General features: G+C 45.5%; 1 pseudogene; it reads left to right on the forward strand.

Annotated features, from left to right (window-relative positions):
- The first annotated feature begins 9445 nt into the window (after positions 1-9445).
- Positions 9446-9564, forward strand: LOC134953944 (5S ribosomal RNA; annotated as a pseudogene).
- Positions 9565-10387: the final 823 nt, after the last annotated feature.

The following is a 10387-nucleotide window of genomic DNA, read 5'->3' on the forward strand; positions in this document are numbered from 1 at the left end:
ATGCCCCTGCCCGGGGAAGAAACCCAAGCTCAATCAGCAGGACAGTTGGGTGGTGTAATAGGAGCAGCTTACAGGGGTGCAATGAGTCCCATCAGTACTAAGAATCTGACAGGCTTACAGGGAAAAAGAAGGGTGGTCCTCAACTACACAGGTGGCATCTGAGCCAGTGCTGAGGTACTTGTCATCTAAGGGGTGGTGCTCAGAATTCTATCAGCGAGTAGTCAGCTTTGTACACCAGAAAACAGGCATGTATTTCGTCTCAGCAGCAATAGGAGCCATCTTCTGCATACACTAAAAAGCTCTGCAGAAGAGTAAACCAGCACCAAAGCCAACTGGTTGTGAAGAGTAGGATAGTTAACAAAGAACCCAGGTGTATATTGGCCCACTGCTCAGACACAATAGCCTGAAGCTAAATTGTAACTTTTTCTCTGACTACAAACAATTGCCTACAGTCACAACTGTTTAATTGGGACAGTCTATATGTTGATGTGCAACAGTGATCGCTCCCAGTGCAGCTGCTGTAAAGCTTATTTCAGCCATTATTGGGGGTCATTCCAAGTTGATCGCTCGCTAGCAACTTTTTGCTGTGCTGCGATCAGATAGTCGCCGCCTATGGGGGAGTGTTTTTTCACTTTGCAAGTGTGCGAACGCTTTTGCAGCAGACGGCACAAATTTTTTTTTTGCAGTTTCTGAGTAGCTCTGGACTTACTCAGCCCTTGCGATCACTTCAGACTTTTTGGTCCCGGAATTGACGTCACACACCAGCCCTGCAAATGCTTGGACATGCCTGCGTTTTTCCAAACACTCCCAGAAAACGGTCAGTTGGCACCCATACAAGCCCTCTCTGTCAATCACCTTGCGATCGGCTGTACGAATGGAATCTTTGTTAAATCCATTGCCCGGCACCGATCCTCTCTGTACCCGTACGAGGCACCTGCGCATTGCGGTGCATACGCTTGCGCAGTTTTGACGAGTTTTAACCTGATCGCAGCACAGCAAAAAGTTGCTAGCGAGCGATCAACTTGGAATGACCCCCATTGTGCACCACCGAGCTGTAGAGACAATTCATTTAATTGTAGTAACTGTTAGGATTTCAGGGAAACTTGATATAGTTGTTGCATAGTGTTTTAAAAAGTCATGTTATGCATGCTGTGTTATAAACTGCATATGAAATTAAGAGTATAATCTACTGTAACGTTAAATTATTTATACTGATTTCTGAAGATTGTAAAAGTTTATGGATAATAATGTATGTACTTGCCTTTTCCTTTGTGGAGAACATAGCCTGATGGAGCAACTGCTGACCTGTTCCATGCAAAATTAAAATCTAAATTGTTTGCAAAGATTGTAATTGTTACTTGTAATTGTTACACCCAGTATCTAAGTTCTAGTACAGTAGGTGAACTTGCCTCTCTGAAAGGGGTGGATAATTTGTAAAGGTTATTGGAGAAACCTTTTGCATACCCACCACAACTCAGTTAAATGACCTGTCAAGTCACTAGAGACATAGGGGGTCATTCCGAGTTGAATGCACGCTAGCAACTTTTTGCTGTGCTGCGATCAGATAGTTGCCACCTATGGGGGAGTGTATTTTCACTTTGCAAGTGTGTGAACGCTTTTGCAGCAGACGGCACAAAAAAGTTTGTTGTAGTTTTTGAGTAGCTCTGGACTTACTCAGCCGCTGCGATCACTTCAGACTTTTTGGTCCCGGAATTTACGTCAGACACCAGCCCTGCAAACACTTGGACATGCCTGCGTTTTTCCAAATACTCCCAGAAAATGGTCAGTTGACACCCATAAATGCCCTCTTTCTGTCAATCACCTTGCGATCGGCTGTGCAAATGGATTCTTCGTTAAATCCATCGCCCAGCACCGATCCTCTTGCATGCGCAGTTTTTCCAAGCTTTAACCTGATCGCAGCACTGCAAAAAGTTGCTAGCGAGCGATCAACTCGGAATGACCCCCATAGTGGGCTGTGGGGTCACCACATTGTTACCTCATTAACAGGCATATAAAGAGGAAATCTGAAGATAAACTTACTCCATTAAATCTATTACAGTGAGTAATTTTATAGTGATCCATCCTGGTGATACTATTCATTTTCCATATACAGGTACAGTACACCACCAATAATCCGGCACCCTCGGATCCAGCACTGTGACAGATTATCGGTTTTGCTGGATTATCGGTGGTATTGTTGACAGTGGTGTTGACAGCATCCTGACCTCCCCGCGCAGCCTAATCGTATCAAGCGTGACTCCCACAGCCTAACTCCGGCCATGCACCCAACTCCCCGCCCACAGTGCGACTCCCTGCCCACAGCGTGACTCCCCGCCACAGCCCAACTACCTGCCCACAGCCAGACTACCCCACCTGCAGCCTTAAGCTAGCCATACACCAGGACGATATCTTTCCAACCAGCCAACTAGTTGGCTGGTTGGAAAGATAATCTGGCAGTGTGTGGGAGCAAACGATTATCAGCCGTTTGCTCCCACACGCTAAAAAACGGTCAGAAACGGTCTGACCAACTAGTTGGGAAAATCAAACCTGTTTGATTTTCCCAACCAATCGTTCAGGTGTAGGGGAAAACTTCCCCCCAACTGAACGATAAGTAGGCGGACACTGGCTGCTAGTGTCCGCCTACTTTTGTCTCGTGCTGCAGGTGACCCTCTGTGCTCCATACCCCTCCGGCCACCTCACCGCCCCAGCCGCAGTGACCCGCCACTGCCCAGCCGCCAGTCCCACCGCAAATTAACCCCCCTCCGCCCGCCAGTCCCTTACCTCCGCCGGCCGCCCCATCCATCCCGCCAGCCTCCCTCAGCCCTGCTCAGCCCGCCCAGCAGTAATCCCCCCCCCCCCGGCCGCCAGCCTCCCTTCGCACCGGCTCCCGCACCGCAAATTTACACCCCGCCCGCCAGCCTCCCTCCGCCTGCACCGGCTGCCACACCGGTAATTCACCGGCTGCCCGCCCGGCCGCCAGCCAGCCTCACTCCCCCGCATCGGTAATTCACCACCAGCCAGCCACCCTCCCACCCCCGCACCGCTAATTCGCCGCACCCCCCCCCGCTAATTCGCCGCCCCCCCCCCGCACCCGCACCGCTAATCAGCCGCACCCCCCCCCCGCACCCGCACCGCTAAATCGCCGCACCCCCCCCGCACCCGCACCGCTAATCAGCCGCACCCCCCCCGCACCCGCACCGCTAATTCGCCACCCCCCCGCACCGCTAATTCGCCGCACCCGCACCGCTAATCAGCCCCCCCCGCACCGCTAATCAGCCGCACCGCTAATTCGCCCCCCCGCACCGCTAATTCGCTGCACCCCCCCGCACCCGCACCGCTAATCAGCCGCACCCCCCCCGCACCCGCACCGCTAATTCGCCGCACGCACCCGCACCCCCCCGCACCTGCACCGCTAATTCGCCGCCCCCCGCACCGCTAATCAGCCCCCCCCCGCACCGCTAATCAGCCGCACCCCCCCCGCGCGCACCGCTACGGTAGCACATCACTGCTGCCGGGCTGCCGCTGTCACAGGACACCCAGCAGTGGCACCCCTCCCGCGATATTCCACGATCGCGGCACCCCCCGCACCCCACCCATGATTGCTGCACCCACGCACACCACCCCCGATCACTGGCACCCCACCTGCGGTTGCGGCAACCCCGCACCCCACCCGCGATCGCGGCACCCCCCGCAGCTTACCCGCAATCGCGGCACCCCCCGCAACTTACCCGCAATCATGGCACCCCCTGCAGTTTACCCACAATCGCGGCACCCCCCGCAACTTACCCGCAATCGCGGCACCCCCCCCCACGATCGCGGCACCCCCCGCATATCACCCACGCTCGCGGCACCCCCGCATATCACCCGCGATCTCGGCACCCCCCGCATATCATCCACGATCGCGGAACCCCCCGCATATCACCAGCGATCGTGGGACCTCTGCTCCCCTCCTGCAGTCACTGCCCCCCAAGAACGCGGCACCCCTTCCCCCTCACCACCACCAGGGCCAGCTCCAGCCCGCACCGGCTCCCGCACCGCTAATTCACCCCCGCGGCCCCCCTCCGCCAGCCTTCTGTCACTTCAGACGCGCACGGAGACAATCAGGTGAGTGCCACGGAGTGGCGCTTCCTGATTGGCTGAAGAGACACTTCTGTGACAGCTGTGACCGGGGTGTCTCTGCATTCGTGGAAAGGGTTCCCATGTGTAAACATGGGACCCCTTTCAGTCCGTTTGGTCCGGGTGTTCGGTTTGTTGTTTTGCCAAGTACGTGGATTATAATCTGGACCCTGGATCAGGTGAGTATAATTATCTTTTATTTTCAGGTACCCGTGGATTCTACTTGGAGAAGAGGACCGACTGCTTCGTGTCAACATAGGTAAGTATGTGTGTGTCGACATGTGTGAAATAAAGTTTTACTGTCACGGTGTGTGTCTCCTGTTTTTATTTGGGTATTTTTTTCCCATTAGAACTACAGGTACCAGCGGGCCCGTTTTTCTCCCGCATGCTGGTACTTGTGGTTCTCCAAGTACCAGCTTGCGGGGGAGGCTTGCTGGGACTTGTAGTACTACTGGAAAAAACAATATTCTTTTAATTTTCTCAAGGCTATCAGCCCCCCATCCGCAGCCTTTGCATGGGGGGGACAGCCTCGGGCTTCACCCCTGGTCCTTGGGTGGCTGAGGAGGGGGACCCCTTGATTGAAGGGGTCCCCACTCCCCCAGGGTACCCCGGCCAGGGGTGACTAGTTGGATATTTAATGCCACGGCCGCAGGGCACTGTATAAAAGTGACCCCCGGCTGTGGCATTATCTGTCCAGCTAGTGGAGCCCGATGCTGGTGTAAAAAATACGGGGGACCCCTACTCTTTTTGTCCCCCGTATTTTTTGCACCAGCACCAGGCGCAGAGCCCGGTGCTGGTATTAAAAATACGGGGGATCCCCTGTCCGTTTTCCCCCCGCATTTTTAGAACCAGGACCGGCTCGAAGAGCCCGAGGCTGGTTATGCTTTGGAGGGGGGACCCCACGCAATTTTTTTTCAGGTTTTTCCCATTCCATTTAAAAAAAAAAAAAATAATAATAATAATAATCTTTTTAAAAATATATAAATAATACTTGTGCCTCCAAAAAAGACAAACCAAGTACCTAATCCCTTCTAATATAAATAGATATGCTATTACCCACCCAAAAAAACACCAAAAAAAACATGTTTTTAAATTTTTTTATTAGATTCCGCCAGCAAAGTGTGGCGGATTGAAAATGACCGAAACCGAAACATTAAGCTGTCAGAACAGGGTCACGTATGTTCTTGATTTTTGAAAAGTCCTAGAGTGCCGCATATCGTTTGTGATATGTTTGCTTTTTGAAGCTCAGGAGGGCACCAGGCAAGCTGTACATTTTACTACATTAGGAGTGCCGAATATCTACATCTGGTATATATATATATATATATATATATATATATATATATATAATTTGCCTTGGCAGCCCAACCATGCTGGTATCCATAGTTCAGTATAAAAATAAGTAAATCTAATAAATGTATGGTGGTGAAAGAAAAGCCCAGTTTCACTGAAAAAAAGACAATTCTGCATGTTTTGAAATGAAAAAAACAAAACAAAACTGAAGAACTGTAGGCAGGCACTGTCCGCCTACTTCGGTGACATCACAAGTTGGACAGAAGTTGGTAGGTTGGTTGGTCTGATGAAAAGTTGGTTAGATGTGTGGAGCACTGGTAAAAAGTTGTTTAGATGTGTGGGGCACTGTTTTAGTTGAACAGACAAGTTGGATGGTTGGAAGTTTGGAGTGTTCGAGAAAAGTTGGTCTGATGTATGGCTAGCAACTAAGTATCCCACTGCCTATTTAAGTGCTTCCCACAACCTATCAAGATCCTCCCACCTCCTAACTCACACTAGCAGCCTAACTTCACCAAGCATCTGATGTGTCCAGATTAAAAGAGGTGATAGATAATAGGTGGTATACCTGTACATATTAATATAAACTTGGGCATCAATTAGTGATTTACCTAAGATGAATAAATTCAGTGTCTGCATGTAGAAAATTACAAACTGATTTCAAGGAGAGTAGTTTGTTGTTTAAACGAGGGTAATCTTCTCTTTCAACTTTGCAGACTAACCTCTAGGGGTTGCTTAATTTTTCAAAATTGTATGATTTGTTGGGCTACCATATTTTTCCAACACATTTTTTTGTTTCATTTGAACTAGCGATAAATAAAAGCATAATTATTTTTAACTGATGGTATTATTATTAAAAAATATGTCTAGAGTCTAGATTTTTGTAGTTTTGGAAAATTGGATTAACAAAAAGGAAGGGGGGTGGGGTGGGGGGGGGGGTCAGAAAAAACACACACTTATGCTTTTAGTTTACTTTCTTGAAATTTTAATTAAATATTATTGCCCGTTTTTGTTACATTTACCAAGAGAGGAGATATATATATATATATATAAACTAATTAGATATATTCTGAAACTTCTGATTCAAGTTCACTGTAGCCTGAAGACCCTGGATACTCATCTACTACGGCCTTGATGATGGTGGCTCCTTTGGGGATGGTTCCAGCGATAGCCCGCAGGTGAGGGGGTCCATCAGCTGGCTCCCATCTTTTCTCCATTTTCCTGTGTCCCACGCTAGGAAACTCCTCACAGCCATACAGAGTACATTAATTACGATTCTTACTTAGCTGGATGTCACATTTAACAATTTTATCAAAGAGAATGTATGTTGTAAATATTACATAACAATTTAAAGGCTTTATTGTGTGTTATATTTATGCAATTGAAACCCATTTCTGATAGACAAACTGAGAAACTGGGTATAATAAAGCTAAAAAACTACTACTGTATATCTTTACCTTTAACAAAACTCAGGATCATTCCAGTTTAGATTAGAGATGTGCGGGTTCGGATTTACTCAGTTCTTAACGCCAAAACTAACGCAAGTTCAGATTTATCCGGATTATTCTAAAAGGCTATCCAAAACATCTAACATCCGAGAGCTAATAAAATGCCGTTATGAGATCGGCATAAATCCGGGTAAATCCGAACCGGCAAATCTCTAACTTAAATTATAGATGTAAGCCGACCATTGTGTTTTGGTTTTGATTTTGGATCTGTATTAACTTCATGTTTTGGCTTTGGTTTTGCCTAAACTGCCCTCATGTGTTTTGGTTTTAAATCTGTATTTTTTGCAAAAATGTATAAAAACTGCTGTAATCACATAATTAGAGCCTTTTTTTGTTCCTACAGTATTACTACCCTCAATAACATTAATTTCCAGTCATTTTCACTTAATTTTGAACACCTCACAGATCACAATATTCTTCACCAATATTAGGTAAAGGTTGGCTGACAAAATTAAGCAACAAAGTAGCAACACAAACACTGCATGTACTGTATATATTTCCAAAAATGTGTTGCATATTAGTAATGCAAAGACTGTCCCCTATGCCTTCCCCCAAAATACTGCCCATTATGGTGCAAAATGGAATTGTCCTTGGACTCTCTCACCCACTGTTATGAAGGACATGCACAATTTAACAACTAAGCCCTTCAGCGACAGAGACTGACACTTTTGTGGCTGAAATGCTTGATTTGTTTTGGCCCTTACAAATCAACTTTTTGGAACGACTACCTCCGATCACTAATGAGGTTGATGATGAGGGTGTTAATTACATTATAATCTAGTAAAATACATTTCATGAACTTGCTGCAAATGATGTTATATGGAGAAGGTGCCTAGATGGTTAACATCGCTACACCTGCTAACTTTGGCCTCATGAATGAACCAGATGCCTTCACAAATGTCAGAATTAGGGCAAAAATAATACCACACCCAAAGAGGTGGCTATATTGGTCATATGCCCAGGCATCACAATCACTTTCCATTTTATCACAGGCAAGAACAGCAGCCACTGTTGGCTGACTCAAACAAACATCATCATCAACATCCTCATCCTCAGTGTCCAAAAGCAGTAGTACACAAATATCCCCCTCATCCTGTTTCATTTCCACACAAACATCCTCAATTTCTATTATGTCCTCATCACCATCTTTATTTGTACTGCTCTCAACATGTGCAAATGGTGCAGATATGGTGGAAGGAGGGGAAATAGGCTTTTCTACAAGGACTGTTTGAGAAATGTCAATCTTACACATAGCTAACGCGGACACCCCTAGTCTCTCCTCAGGGATGTGTGACGGCTCTGGACACAAAGTTTGTTCTACTGCCTTAGTGGTTTTCATTTTTTTGAGACAGCTTCTAGACTCTGAGTGAGAAGGTATTACATTGTCATGAGAGGCAGAAGATGTCTCACTGAAAGTTGCAGAACCACCACTCATAAATAAAGGCCAAGGCCTGAGCCTGTCCTTGCCAGTTCATGTGGTGAATGGCATATTGGCAATTTTATGTTTTTCTGCACCAAATTTCACTATATAAGAGAGTTTTTTCTTTTCCACTGTAATATATATATATATATATATATATATACACTGTATATATATATATATATATACATACTGCGTGTATGTATGTGTATATATATATATATATATATATATAAAAAAAAAATATATATATATATATATATATACATACACACACACAGTGGGGCAAAACAGTATTTGGAGAGCCACCGATTGTGTAAGTTGACCCAGTTAAAGAGATGAGAGAGGTCTGTAATTTCCATCATAGGTACACTTCAACTGTGAGAGTCAGAATCTGAAAAAAAAACTAGGAAATCACATTGTATTATTTTTAAACAATTCATTTGTATATTCTTGCGGAAAATAAATATTTGGACAATCAAAAAGTTTAACTCAATACTTTGTAATATAAACTTGGTTGGCAATTACAGAGGTCAAATGTTTCCTGTAGTTCTTGACCAGGTTTGCATACACTGTAGCAGGTATTTTGTCCCACTCTTCCATGCAGATCTTCTCTAGATCTGTCATGTTTTGGGGCTGTCACAAGGCAACATGGACTTTCAACTCCCTCCACAGATTTTATATTGGGTTGAGGTCTGGAGACTGGCTAGGGCACTCCAGGACCTTGAAATGCTTCCTACGGAGCCACTCCTTAGTTGCGTGGGGTTTGGGGTCATTGTCATGCTGGAAGACCCAGCCACGTTCCATCTTCAATGATCTTACTGAGGGAAGGAGGTTTTTGCCCAAAATCTCACAATACATGGCCCCATTCATTCTCTACTTAATAAGGATCAGTCGTACTGTCCCCTTTGCAGAAAAGCTGCCCAAAAGCATGATGTTTCCACCCCAATGCTTCACATTGGATATGGTGTTCTTGGGATGCCATTCATCATTCTTCTCCCTCCAAACACGGCGAGTGGAGTTTGTACCAAAAAGTTCGATTTTGCTCTCATCTGACCACATTATATTCTGCTCACTACTCATTACACTCTCTCATTTGTATCTTAGTGTTTATTACTGCCATATTTCAGCAGCAACGCCCAATCTCATCCGACCTTGGAAGCTAAGCGCTGATAAGCCTGATCAGTACCTAGTAGGGTGACCCCTTGGGAATATCAGGTGCAGTAAGATTGTGACCTCTGATCACAAACAGCAGAAGTGTTAGAGCAACTTCTGAACTTACCTATTCCTTATCCAACTTTCCCGCAAACCTTCTACTCATCTACATTTGGCTTTGCCTTTAGGCTTATATATCAATGTTTTTGTGTATCTTTAATAATCATACTTTTCTCTTAAATGCTTTGTTATCTATAAGGATCTAGCCTTTTAGCAAACAGAATCTCTACCAGGTGATTACCCTTTGTCATTTGACATTTCAATTATGAACCCTTGTGCCTCTCATCTATTCCCATGAGGTTTTTTGATTAGGTGCTTACCTACAATTGTCACTGCGGTGATTATATGTACATAACATTTACCTCTACCCTAATTTTGAATTTTGATTAACTCAGGCACCTTAATAATATTTAAAAAAATGTGTTATATTTTTTTATTTTTTTATGTTTTTCAGTATATTTTTCACCACAGGTGCCCATAATTTTGTATCAGGCTTATACAATATACATATATATTATGGGGTTAATCTTTGGTTAACTCTTATTAACCGTGGTTACAGACCTTTTCATGCACCCCTGTGTAATCTCACTTGTTCTAAACCTGTGTCAGCTGCTCCTTAGTAATTTATCAGCCAGTGTCAGGTGAATAGTGTACCTTTAAAAGCCATAAGAAGCATGGCAGATACACATTAAACCTAGTGGGCATGTGTGCAGTATATTATGTGTGATACAGTTGCCAGGTTTTAATTTTTGAGACTTTGTGATAGTGTAGGACCTGCATGAAGGTGGGGTACCTTGGCTAGCGGTGTGTAGGCTTCCGTGCATTGGCCAACTCACTA

Source organism: Pseudophryne corroboree, chromosome 1 (genome assembly GCF_028390025.1).
Source record: "Pseudophryne corroboree isolate aPseCor3 chromosome 1, aPseCor3.hap2, whole genome shotgun sequence".
NCBI lineage: Eukaryota > Metazoa > Chordata > Amphibia > Anura > Myobatrachidae > Pseudophryne > Pseudophryne corroboree.